The following is a 12,346-nucleotide window of genomic DNA, read 5'->3' on the forward strand; positions in this document are numbered from 1 at the left end:
TTCACTATTGTCTAATACCTCTGTGTGAGCGTGCTGAGTGAAGGAGTTTTGGTTTCTCCTGTTTGTCCATATCTTTGGGTTCTAACACTCCTGTCCAGGCCCACTCTTGGGGTGAGGGAGAGGGTGTATTAGATCAGGGCGTCTCAGACATTGTCACCATCAGACGTATTTCTGGGATCAGGGACAGCTTGGCAGAAAGTTTAGGAGCCCCGGTCCTCAGTTATTCCACCCCATGACATTAACATAAAAAACAGATTTTAACTCCGACGATATTTGCCAAATATTACCTCATTGTGAATCACTGGCCAATACCCACACGCCTCCTCTGTTTTACCTCTTCAGCACAAGTATCTGATTCTTCAGTTTTTTATACCAAAGAATCATCATCATGATAAATGTCATTATCTCTATCACGGCTAACAGGTGCCTCTGTGTGGAAAATTGCCTGAGCTGCTTGTCTTCCCACACCCTCCCACCTTTGAGATTTACCTGCCTCAGAGTGTTACAACCACTTCCAGTGTCCTTACCACCTGCAACACAGCTTGGCATTTGAATCATCTTTTCCATGTCATCTGAGGACAAAGGCTGATTGTTTATTTCTTGAAATAAATCAACTAGAAGACGTTGTTCTGGTGAAGTATCTTACTTAGTTCCCAGTGTGCCGTGAGCTATGGAACTACAGGGCGCCACAGATACATGACTTGACAGATCTGAAATTCTGCTATTTAATACATTGTGTTATGGCTGCAGAGGAGTTGAACTGAACAGAACACTGACTCAAGCTGAAAGTGCCGCTGTCAGAGGTATGATCATCCTGCTGTGACTAAGATTATTGATGTGACACATATTCCATTATGTTTTCTTCTACCGTCCCCACCTAGTAAAATACTTGCTACTGGCAAAGGAGATCATTTGTGACCTGTGTTTCATACTACTACTGCTTGGATGAGCTAACAGTTTCCACATTTCTGCCATGGTATTGGGTATTTTCTTTCAAACTACCATGTTCATTGCCACTTATTATTTAACCTACAGTTAAGGAAATCATTATTTGATCCCTTGCTGATTTTATAAGTTTGCCCACTGACAAAGACATGAACAGTCTATCATTTTAAGGATTGGTTAATTTTAACAGTGAGAGAATATCCAAAATAAAATCCAGAAAATCACATTGTATAAATATACTGCTCAAAAAAATAAAGAAAACACTAAAATACCATTGTGTTATGGTGATATTGTTGTTAGCAGTATATATAAATTGATTTGCATTTTGCAATGAGAAGTAAGTATTTGATCCCTCTGGCAAACATGATTTAATACTTGCTGGCAATACCCTTGTTGGCAAGCACAGCAGTCAGACGTTTTTGTAATTGATGATGAGGTTTGCGCACATGTCAGGAGGAATTTTAGTCCACTCCTTTTTGCAGATCATCTCTAAAATAATAAGATTTTGAGTCTGTCGCTTGTCAACTCGGAGCTTCAGCTCCCTTCATAAGTTTTCTATGAGATTAAGGTCTAGCGACTGGCTATGCCACTCCAGACCTTAATTTGTTTCTTTTTGAGCCACTCCTTTGTTGCCTTGGCTGTATGTTTTGGGTCATTGTCATGCTGGAAGACCCAGCCACGACCCATTTTTAACCCCTTCAGCCCCCGGGCACTTTCTGTTTTTGCGTTTTTGTTTTTTGCTCCCCTTCTTCTGAGAGGCGTAACTTTTTTATTTTTCCATCAATCTTGCCATATGAGGGCTTGTTTTTTGCGGGACAAGTTGTACTTTTAAATTAAACCATAAGTCTTACCATATAGTGTACTGGAAAACGGCAAAAAAATTCCAAGTGCGGAAAAATTGCAAAAAAAGTGTGATCGTACAATAGTTTTTGGGATATTTTATTCACTGTGTTCAATATATGGTAAAACTGAGGTATCTATGTGATGCCTCAGGTCGGTGCGAGTTTGTAGACACCAAACATGTATAGGTTTACTTGTATCTAAGGGGTTAAAAAAAATTCACAAGCTTGTCCAAAAAATGTGGCGCACGTTTTGCGCCATTTTCCAAAACCCGTAGCGTTCTCATTTTTCAGGATCTAAGGCTCAGTGATAGCTTATTTTTTGCGTCTCGACCTGATGTTTTTAACGGTACCATTTTTGCGCAGATGCTACGTTTTGATCGCCTGTTATTGCATTTTGTGCAAAATTTGCGGCGACCAAAAAACGTAATTTTGGCGTTTGGAATTTTTTTGCCGCTACGCCGTTTACTGATCAGATTCATTGATTTTATATTTTGATAGATCGGGCATTTCTGAACGTGGCGATACCAAATATGTGTGTATTTTTATTTTTTTAACCCTTTAATTTTCAATGGGGTGAAAGGGGTGTGATTTGAACTTTTAGGTGTTTTTTTTTTTAATTTTTTAAAACTTTTTTTTTACTTTTTTTTTTTTATTTTACTAGTCCCCCTAGGGTGCTATAGCGATCAGCAATCCGATCGCTTTGCACTATCTGCAGATCTCAGCTACAGAGCTGAGAACTGCAGATTTGCTGCTTCCCTTTTAATGCCGGCTGTATTCCGGCATTGAGAGGAAATGAGTCATGTTAGCTACAGGCGTCATCACATGACCCTGTGCTACCATGGCAACCGCCGAAAGTCACGTGATCATGTCACGTGACTTCCGGTGGGGACAGGGGTAAGTGACTGTCATGGCGGCGCCCATATGCATATCGCTGCCAGATTTTGGCAAAGAAATGTAAGGGGTTAATGGCCGCGGGTGGAAGCGATTCTACCCGCGGCTAGCAGGCACACATGTCAGCTGTTGATAACAGCTGATATGTGCGCGGATCGCCACCGCCTGCCGGCGGCAGGGGGCGGGGCTTACCGGCACACGATCCATGACGTACCCAGTACGTCATGGGTCGTTAAGGGGTTAATGTCCTGGCGGAGGGAAGGAAGGAGGTTTTCACTCAGGATTTTACAGTACATGGCTCCATCCATTGTCTCATTGATTCGGAGAAGTAGTCCTGTGCCCCTAGCAGAGAACCACCCCCAAAACATAATGTTTCCACCTCCATGCTTGACAGTGAGGATGATGTTTTTTGGGTCATAGGCAGCATTTCTCTTCCTACAAACACAGCGAGTTGAGTTAAGGCCAAAGAGCTCAATTTTTGTCTCATCTGACCACAGCACCTTCTACCAATCACTCTCAGAATCATCCAGGTGTTCATTGGCAAGCTTCAGATGGGACTGCACATGTGCCTTCTTGAGTAGTGGGACTTTACGGGCACTGTAGGATTTTAATCTATTACGGTGTAATGTGTTACCAATGGTTTTCTTGGTAACAGTGGTCCCAGCTGCCTTTAGATCATTAACAAGTTCCCCTTGTATAGTTTTAAGCTGATTTCTCACTTTCCTCATGATCCTGGATACCCCATGAGGTGAGATTTTGCATGGTGCCCCAGATCAATGTGAATTGATACTCCTTTTGTATTTTTTCCATTCTCTTACTATTGCACCAACAGTTGTCTCCTTCTCACCCAGCGTCTTACTTATGGTTTGTAGCCCATTCCAGCTTTGTGCAGGTCTATGATCTTGTTCCTGACATCCTTAGAAAGCTCTTTCATGTTGCTCATGTTGTAGATGTTGTAGATGTTAGAGACTGACTGATTTGAGTCTGTGGACAGGAGTCTTTTATACAGATAATAATTTAAGACAGCTGTCTTTAATGCAGGTAATGAGTTGAATAGAAGCGTATAAGTGGTCTGTGGGAGCCAGAACTCTTAATGGTTGGTAGGGGATCAAATACTTATTTCTCTCTTCAAAATGCAAATATATTTATTTAATTTATACAGTGTGATTTTCTGGAATTTATTTTGGATATTCTCTCACTGTTAAAATTAACCTACCCTTAAAATTATAGTGAACCAAGCGAAATACGGGGTCAAAAGGTAGTCAGAGCCCAAACAAGACTCAATTCAAAAGATAATCGAGAAGCCTCATTGCAAAAAATTAGAAAAAGTTTATTAATAACTAGTTACTAGCAAGAGGAAAATACATTAACAGTTCATTATTTTAGTGTAAACATCAGGTAGATAGAGTCCCTCACAAATGAATTACTACGCAGAAAAACCCATGGAGTGAGTGATAAATCCTACACTCTCAGTTGAAATACACAGATTACATGATAAATTGGAAAATCCATCCATGGATCAATAGAAACACGCTATGGTAGTCAAAGTCACAGAAAAAAAACATGTTAAATAATCATGTGTTGCAATCTTGCAGTCTATAATTGTAGTGACATGAGAACCATAGAAGCATGTATAGATTCTCCCTAGGTAGTAGTAGCAGTCTCACTTGGGCACAGGCTTGTATAGATCAACAGGTAATAAACCACCATAAAGGGAGATCTGAGTGATTGCTAAAATCTCATGATCTTAGATGTCTGTCCACTTGAGCTCACCCATGTTGAATATATCGCGTAGTAGAACGTGCCCCGACGCGCACGTTTCGTGGTCTTCCTCGGGGGGCTGTGATGGTCATATAAGTGGTCTGTAGGAGCCAGAACTCTAAATGCATGGTAGGGGATCAAATACATATTTCTCTCTTCAAAATGCAAATATATTTATTTAATTTATACAGTGTGATTTTCTGGAATTTATTTTGGATATTCTCTCACTGTTAAAATTAACCTACCCTTAAAATTATAGACTGTTCATGTCTTTGTCAATGGGCAAATCAGCAAGGGATCAAATAATTATTTCCTTCACTTTATATAGTGGGTGAAAAAAGTATTGAATTTGTCACCAATTTTCTAAGTAAATATATTTAAAAAGGTACTATTGACATGAATTTCTTACCAGATGTCAGTAACAACCCATCCAATCAACACAGGCAAAGAAACCAAACAATAGATGTCCATCAATTTAGTAATGTGTTAATAATGAGAAATGACACAAGGAAAAAGTATTGAACACGTTTACTGAAATGTATTTAATACTTCATACAACTGCCTTTGTTGGCAATGGCAGCTTCAACACGCCTTCTATATGGAGAAACTAGTTGCATACATTGCTCAGGTTTGATTTTGGCCCTTTCTTCCACACAAACACTCTTCAAATCCTGGAGGTTCCATGGGCTCCTTCTATCAACTCTGCTCTTTAGTTCCTTCAATACATTTTCTATTGCATTGAGGTCAAGGGATTGGCTGGGCCATTTTAGCATCTTTATTTTCTTTCTTTTAAACCAATTGAGATTTTCTATGGCTGTGTGTTTGGGATCATTGTCTTGCTGAAATGTCCTCCCTTTTTTCATCTTCATCATCCTGGTAGATGGAGGACATTTTTATCAAAAATGTCTTGGTACATTTGTCCATTCCTTTTTCCTTCAATTACATGAAGTTTGCTAGTGCTGTATGCTGAAAAACAGCCCCAAACCATGTTACCACCTCCAAACTTCACTGTTGGTATTGTGTTTTAGAGTTGATATGCAGTGCCTTTTGACCTTCAAATTTGGTGTGTATTATGGCATTTAAAGAGTTTAATTTTGGTCTTATCGGACCAGATTATATTCTGTCAGTATTTCACAGTTTTGTCTAAATGTTGTTGGGCAAACAGTAACCCTTTTTATGCCAAAGCCTGTTTTCTCCTTCATTCCAGGCCACATTTTACAATTCTGACCACTAACTTTAAGGTAATAATTATGGAATGCTTCAATAGCTCCTAACTTAATTATTATGCCCTTGAACTAGAATTATGTCACATAAATTAGTTAATATATAACGTACCATATGTCTACTTTGCATCAGCACCATTTTTTAAAGATCATTTTTTTGTTAGGACATTAGAAAGTTTAAAATTCTATCAGAAAGTTCTAATTTTTCCAACAAAATTAACAAAACCATTTTTTAGGGACCACATCACATTTGAAATTACTTTGAGAGACTTATATGGCAGTACATACTTAAAAGTAAGACTATTCTAAAACTGCTCCCCTCAAAATGCTCAAAACCACATTCAAGAGGTTTATTAACCCTTCAGGTTCAGGTGCTTCACATGAATGAAAGCAATGTGGGAGAAAAAATTTAACATTTAACTTTTTCCCACAAAAAATGTTACTTTAACCCCAAAGTTTGCATTTTATCAAGGGTAACAGAAGAAAATTGGCAATTCAATTTTTCAATTCATTGTGCAAGTTCTTCTGAGTATACTGATACCCCATATGTGGTGGGAAAACTACTGTTTGGGTGCACGACAGGGCATGGCTCAAAAGAGAAGGAGCGCTGTTTGAATTATGGAGGGCAAAGTTGTCTGGAGTTGATAGTGGACACCATGTCGCTTTTGGGAACCCCTGAGGTGCCTAAACTGTCAAAACCCCTCACAAGTCAAAACATTTTGGAAACTACACCCTTCAAGAAATTGTCTAGAAGTGTGTTGAGCACCTTGAGCCCACAAGTGAGTCACAGAATTGTATAACGTTGAGCCGTGAAAATTAAAAAATTAATTTTTACCTCAAAAATGTTGTTTAGCCCAAAATGTTTCATTTTTCACAAGGGATACTGGAGAAATATGGACCATTAAATTAGTTGTGCAATTTGTCCCAAGTACACTGATACCCCATATTTGGTCAAAACTACTGTTTGGGTGCATAGCAGGGCTCAGAAGGGAAGAAGCACCACATTGTAGTTCAGATTTTGCTGAAATTGTTTGCAAGTGTCATGTCACATTGGCAAAGCCCCTAAGGTGCCAGAAAATCAGACTTCCCTATAAGTCATGCTATTTTATAAACTACACCCCTCAATGAAGGGGTGCAGTAAGCAAATTAACACCACAGGTGCTTCCCATAATTTTGTACCATTGAGCAGCAAAGAAAAAAATGTCCTTTTTTGTTGTGTAAGTTCTCCTAAGTTTTCCAGTACCTTATATGTCATCATCATGAACTACTTTTCAGCCAGAATGCAAAGCTTAGAAGGGAAATCGTGCCATATTATATTGCAGATTTGCTGGATCATTTGAGATATTGTCACATACAGGAGAAATTGTGCAACATATTTTGTAGCCTTTTTACTTATTACCCTGATGAAAACTGTAAATCTGGGGCTAAAACCACATTTAGTGGTAATAATATTTTTTTTTCTTAACCTTCCAATAGCATAACATTGCATGATACGCCTATAGTGTGAATATGCTTACTGCACCCCTAGATGAATTCATTGAGGGCTGAAGTTTGTAAAATGGGGTCACTTGTGGGGAGTTTCTGCTGTTATGGCAACTCAGGGGTTCTGACAATGAGACATGGAATCCGCAAACCATTCCAACTAAATATGAACTCAAATATGGTGCTCCTTTTCTTCTTCACCTCAAAAGTAGTTTTCAACCATATATAGGGTATTGGTGTACTCAGGAGAAATTGCACAAGTTATATGGTCCAATATCTTCTGTTATCCTAGTGAATATGAAAAATTTGAGGTGAAAGCAACATTTTTGTGGTTAAAAATATATTTTTTTCATTTTCACGGCTCTACGTTATAAAATTCTGTAAAACACCTGGAGGTTCAAAGTGCTCACCAAACATCTAGATAAATTCTTTGAGGGGTGGGTTTAGTTTCCAAAATGGGGTTTCTTGTGGAGGAGCTCTACTGTTTAGGCACCTCAGTAGCTTTGCCAATGTAACATGTCACCAGCAAACCATTCCAAATAAATCTGCACTTCAATATGGTGCTCCTTCCCGTCTTCACTTTGTACTGTACCTGAAAAGTGGTTTTCAACCACATATGGGGTACTGGCGTACTCAGGTGAAATTGCCCAACAAATTGTACATTGCATTATGTCCTGTAATGCCCGCTTTACACACTACAATATATCTTACGATGTGTCGGCGGGGTCACGTCGTAAGTGACGCACATCTGGCATCGTAAGGTACATGGTGTGTAACAGCTATGTGCGATTGCTATTGAACGGTAAAATGTTCATCACACGCACGTCGTTCATTCCTCATGAATTGAACGTCAGGTTGTTCATCGTACCCGGGGTAGCACACATCGCAGTGTGTGACACCCCGGGAACGATGAACAGATCTTACCTGCGTCCTGCGGCTCCCGTCCAGCAATGCGGAAGGAAGGAGGTGGGTGGGATGTTTATGTCCCGCTCATCTCCTTCTCTCCACTTCTATTGGCCGGCTGCCACGTGACGTCGATGTGACGCCGAACGTCCCTCCCACTCCAGGAAGTGGACGTTCGCCGCCCACATCGAGGTCGTATGAACGGGTAAGTACGTGTGACGGGGGTGAATCGACGGTGCTGCACGTTCAACAAAATGAACGTGCCACACATACGATGGGGGCGGTTACAATCGCATACGATATCGTATGCAGAATCGTAACATGTAAAGCAGGCTTTACTTTAGTGAATTTGAAAGACGGGATAAAAGCAACATTCTTATGGTAACATTTTTATTTTCAACATTATAAAATTCTGTGAAGCACCTAGGCTGTCAAGGTACTCACCAAACATCTAGATATATTCCTTGAGGGGTCCGAGTCCTGCTAGGAGCCCAAACAGTAGATTTCCAACACTTATGGGGTATCTGTATACTCAGGAGAAATTGCACAACAATTTGTAAATTGCATTTTCGCCTGCTAACCTTTTGAAAATGACAGATTTGGGGTTAAAGCAACATTTTTGTGGTAAAAATGTATTTTTCATTTTTACGGCTCAATGTTATAAAGTTATGTGACACACCTGGGGGTTCAAGGTGCTCACTGAACACGTAGATAAATTCCTTGAGGGATCCAAAATGAGGTCACTTTTGGGGGCGCTCCATTGTTTAGGTACTTTAGGTGCTCTCCAAACGCGACCTTACGTCCGCTATCTATTCCAGGCAATTTTGCATTCAAAAGTCGCTCACTGTCATGCGCCCAAAAAATAGATTTCACCCACATATGGGGTACTTGTGTACTCAGGAAAAACTGCACAACAAATTGTGTGGTACATTTTCTCCTGTTTCCCTTGTGAAAATTAAAGATTTTGAGTTAAAATAACTTTTTCGGGGGTAAAAGTAACATTTTCTTTTTTTTCCCTTCCACTTTGCTTTTAAAACTTGAAAACAACCTAAAGGGTTAATAAACTTTTTAGTTTTTAAAATGGAATCACGTTTGGTTATTTTCTGTCATGTCAACATCCCAAAGTCACTTCAAATGTGATGTGGTCCCTTAAAAAATGCTGTTGCAAATTTTGTTGTAAAAGCTGATAAACTTTGAACCCTTCTAAAACTTTTCAACTAAAAAAAAAATGTAAAAAATGTTGTGCTAATGTAAAGAAGACATGTGGGAAATGTTATTTATTAACAATTTTGTCTCTGGTTTAAGGGCAAAAAAAATAAAAGTTTGAAAATTGCGAAATTTTCATCAAATTTCTGATATTTTCATCAATAAACGCAAAAAATATTGTCCTTAATTTTCTGCTATCATGTAGTATAATATGTCACGAAAAACATTTCTCAGAATTGCTGGGATCTTTTGAAGCGTTCCATTGTTATTGGGACGAAGGGGTTAAGATGGCAGCATGCTATTCAATGCAACTACAGTTTTGTATGACAACTATGTTTAGAGAGGTTTTTTGTTTTATTTTCAAAGTACTAATATAACAAACACATTCATAGGGGCTGTAATCGACCCAATTCCAAAATATTGTTATTTTGCTCATCTCTTTTTTGATTTGGGAAGAGTAGGAGCCGACATACCCTACGCAATTGACTTTTCAATGAAAATGCATATCATTAAATTATATAGGCCATGTACGATACATATTTATCTTACGTGGGAGCCTATGGATGGCGGAGTGTAAAAGAGTGGTATACATGTCTAACTGTGAGTTATGATCAGAGCAAGGGAGATTCCGCTGACCTATAGCTTCGAGTCTCTATTCTTCCTCTTGTTTGTTATTATCTGTAAATAAACATGATACAAATGTTTGGAAATTTATTATAATTAATTTCAGCCACAATTTAAAAAAATCATGTAATCCAAATCCTTGTAAAATAAATAGATGAATACTTGGCATCAAGACAGCAAATAATAATATTGTATTTACCCAATTTCATGGAAACACACCAAGATAAAGGAAGGGGGGTAGTCACAACAGTACCAAAACTCCTTTAAACAAATATCAAAGAGGACAATCATAGTACTCAACGCACGCCACAGTTAGTGGACCAATTGACTCACATCGCCCAGTGCCACAACACACATTTTGTATATAGTTATTGATGTGACGTCAATTCTAGAAACATAAACAGACACTGGGAACAGCGATGCATACTCATTCCTGGACTTGGGGAGCGTAAGTTAAGGACTATTTAGTTTTTAAACAAACTGCAAATAGGTGACTAGTGTTTTCCCAAAATTGGAAAACCTTCTTAAAGGAGTCTATCTCTCCCAAAACTGAAATTTAAGTATTTAGACAGTGCCATAGTAGTATTAGCTTCTATAAAAATCATATATTTACTGTAGATTTTAGTTAATTTGTTTTTAAAGAAAAACTGTTTTATTACCTTTGTAAATTTGGCTGCTTTGATGCACCCTTTGCATAGCCTGTGTGCAGCGCCTTACGCTGCCGTGTTATCCTGAGTGCAGAGAGTGGCTCTCATACACAGAAACGGCATAAAAACATGCCACGCTGACATGGAGAGGTGAGTGAATACACACAGTGTCAGTGCGCGTGTTCTCATCCCTTTCTTGGGTATAGCAGTGTCTTACTATACCCATGATAACAAAGAAATGGGGGACCGCTACATACAAGAGAAGAATTAAAACATGTACACTCTTATATTGTGCTCATTCATCAACCTCTCCGGTCAGTATCAGCTGCGGCTGCTCCGCTGTCACTATGTGCAGGGCTGGGGAGTTAGATAAGTCAGTGCTCCAAAGCTTGAGCTGCCAATAACCATGAGGGAAAGGGTGGAGTAATGTAATTGATGGGGTGGAAAGATGAACCGAAGTATTTGACGATACCAAGGGTGCACCGAAGTACTTGACCATACCATGGGTGCATCAAAGCAATTGGCCATACCATGGGTGCACCGAAGCACTTGACCATACCAAGGATGCACTGAAGCAATTGACCATATCATGGGTGCACCAAAGCAATTGACCATACCAAGGGTGCACCGAATCACTTGGCCATACCAAGAGTGCACCAAAGCACTTGACCAAACCATGGGTGCAGGGAAGCACTTGGCCATACCATGGGTGCAGTGAAGCATTTGGCCATACTATGGGTGCACTGAAGCACTTGGCCATACCAAGAGTGCACTGTAGCCTCTTCATTTTAAAATAGATTCATTAAAATCTACAGTACATGTATGATTTTTATTAGGGTAAGTCTTCTATATGAATGTCTAAATAGGTTATTTTCAGTTTTGGGGGTAACAGACTCCCTAAAACTGAATGTGAACATAACCTAACATACGAAACCATCCTCCTCTTTGCAAAATCCTCAGTTTCATTACTCAGTACATTCACCAGTAAAACATTGATAGAATTTAGTTTAATATCATAGAAAATCATTTTAATCCAGTGTTCACTGTAAGCCTTTTTGTTCTGTAATTTTAACTTTGTACTATGTAAGTAGATTGCAGATTAAAGAGAATTATCAAAAACTGAATTTAAGATTAGATTTAGTGTTTATTTTTAATATGTGCATAGAAGAAAGTATTATTTCAAGATTTATTTCCCAATCCTGTAATTATCGGTCAGCAACAGGAACATGCTGAATAACCATAAAACCAGGTGAAAATTTGTAATTATATGAAATATAGCTTTTTATAAAAAATAAAACAAATATCCAGAAATGCCATCATTATTTAACACACCTAAAGGCATAGTGTAAACAATAATGCAGAAATATTTACATGAGTTAACAATTACTATATTATAATATTTTTCAATAGCTTATACTGTAAATAAATCTGTTTCCACCATATCTGAGTTAGGCTGGGTGCAGTGAACCATTTCTCCTCATCTGAGAAAATCAGATCAATTATTCCAATCACACTCTGAGCAGACTCTGATCAGAGTTTCATGTGAATGTGATCAGAGAGTGATTCTATTTTCAAGGATGTGGAGAAGATAGAAGATTTTTTTTTTATCTTTTCCATTCTGTCAGTTTATAAAAATCAGTCTGCACTCAGGTGTCATCAGAGCGCGGTTCAATTTTTTCCTACAGACTCATTGACTTGCATGTACAAGTCTCATTGGATTTACAAGACAACTCTGGCTTGCAGCAATTTTTTTTCGCAGACAAACTCGGAGGAAAAATATAGGTCTTGCGTACAGCCCCATAGAGTAACATTGGCTATCCAA

The 12,346-nt window shown here is 38.7% G+C and overlaps 1 protein-coding gene across 1 annotated transcript in view; it reads left to right on the plus strand.

Annotated features, from left to right (window-relative positions):
* Positions 1–735: 735 nt before the first annotated feature.
* The window catches only part of GPRIN2 (G protein regulated inducer of neurite outgrowth 2), a 94,995-nt gene continuing 83,384 nt past the window's right edge, over positions 736–12,346 (plus strand). Inside the window, exon 1 of the mRNA XM_075347290.1 lies at positions 736–803. The gene's annotated coding sequence lies outside the window, so the exon portion shown is untranslated. The remainder of the gene's footprint in view (positions 804–12,346) is intronic.

The sequence above is a fragment of the Anomaloglossus baeobatrachus genome, chromosome 5 (assembly GCF_048569485.1).
Source record: "Anomaloglossus baeobatrachus isolate aAnoBae1 chromosome 5, aAnoBae1.hap1, whole genome shotgun sequence".
Taxonomy (NCBI): domain Eukaryota; kingdom Metazoa; phylum Chordata; class Amphibia; order Anura; family Aromobatidae; genus Anomaloglossus; species Anomaloglossus baeobatrachus.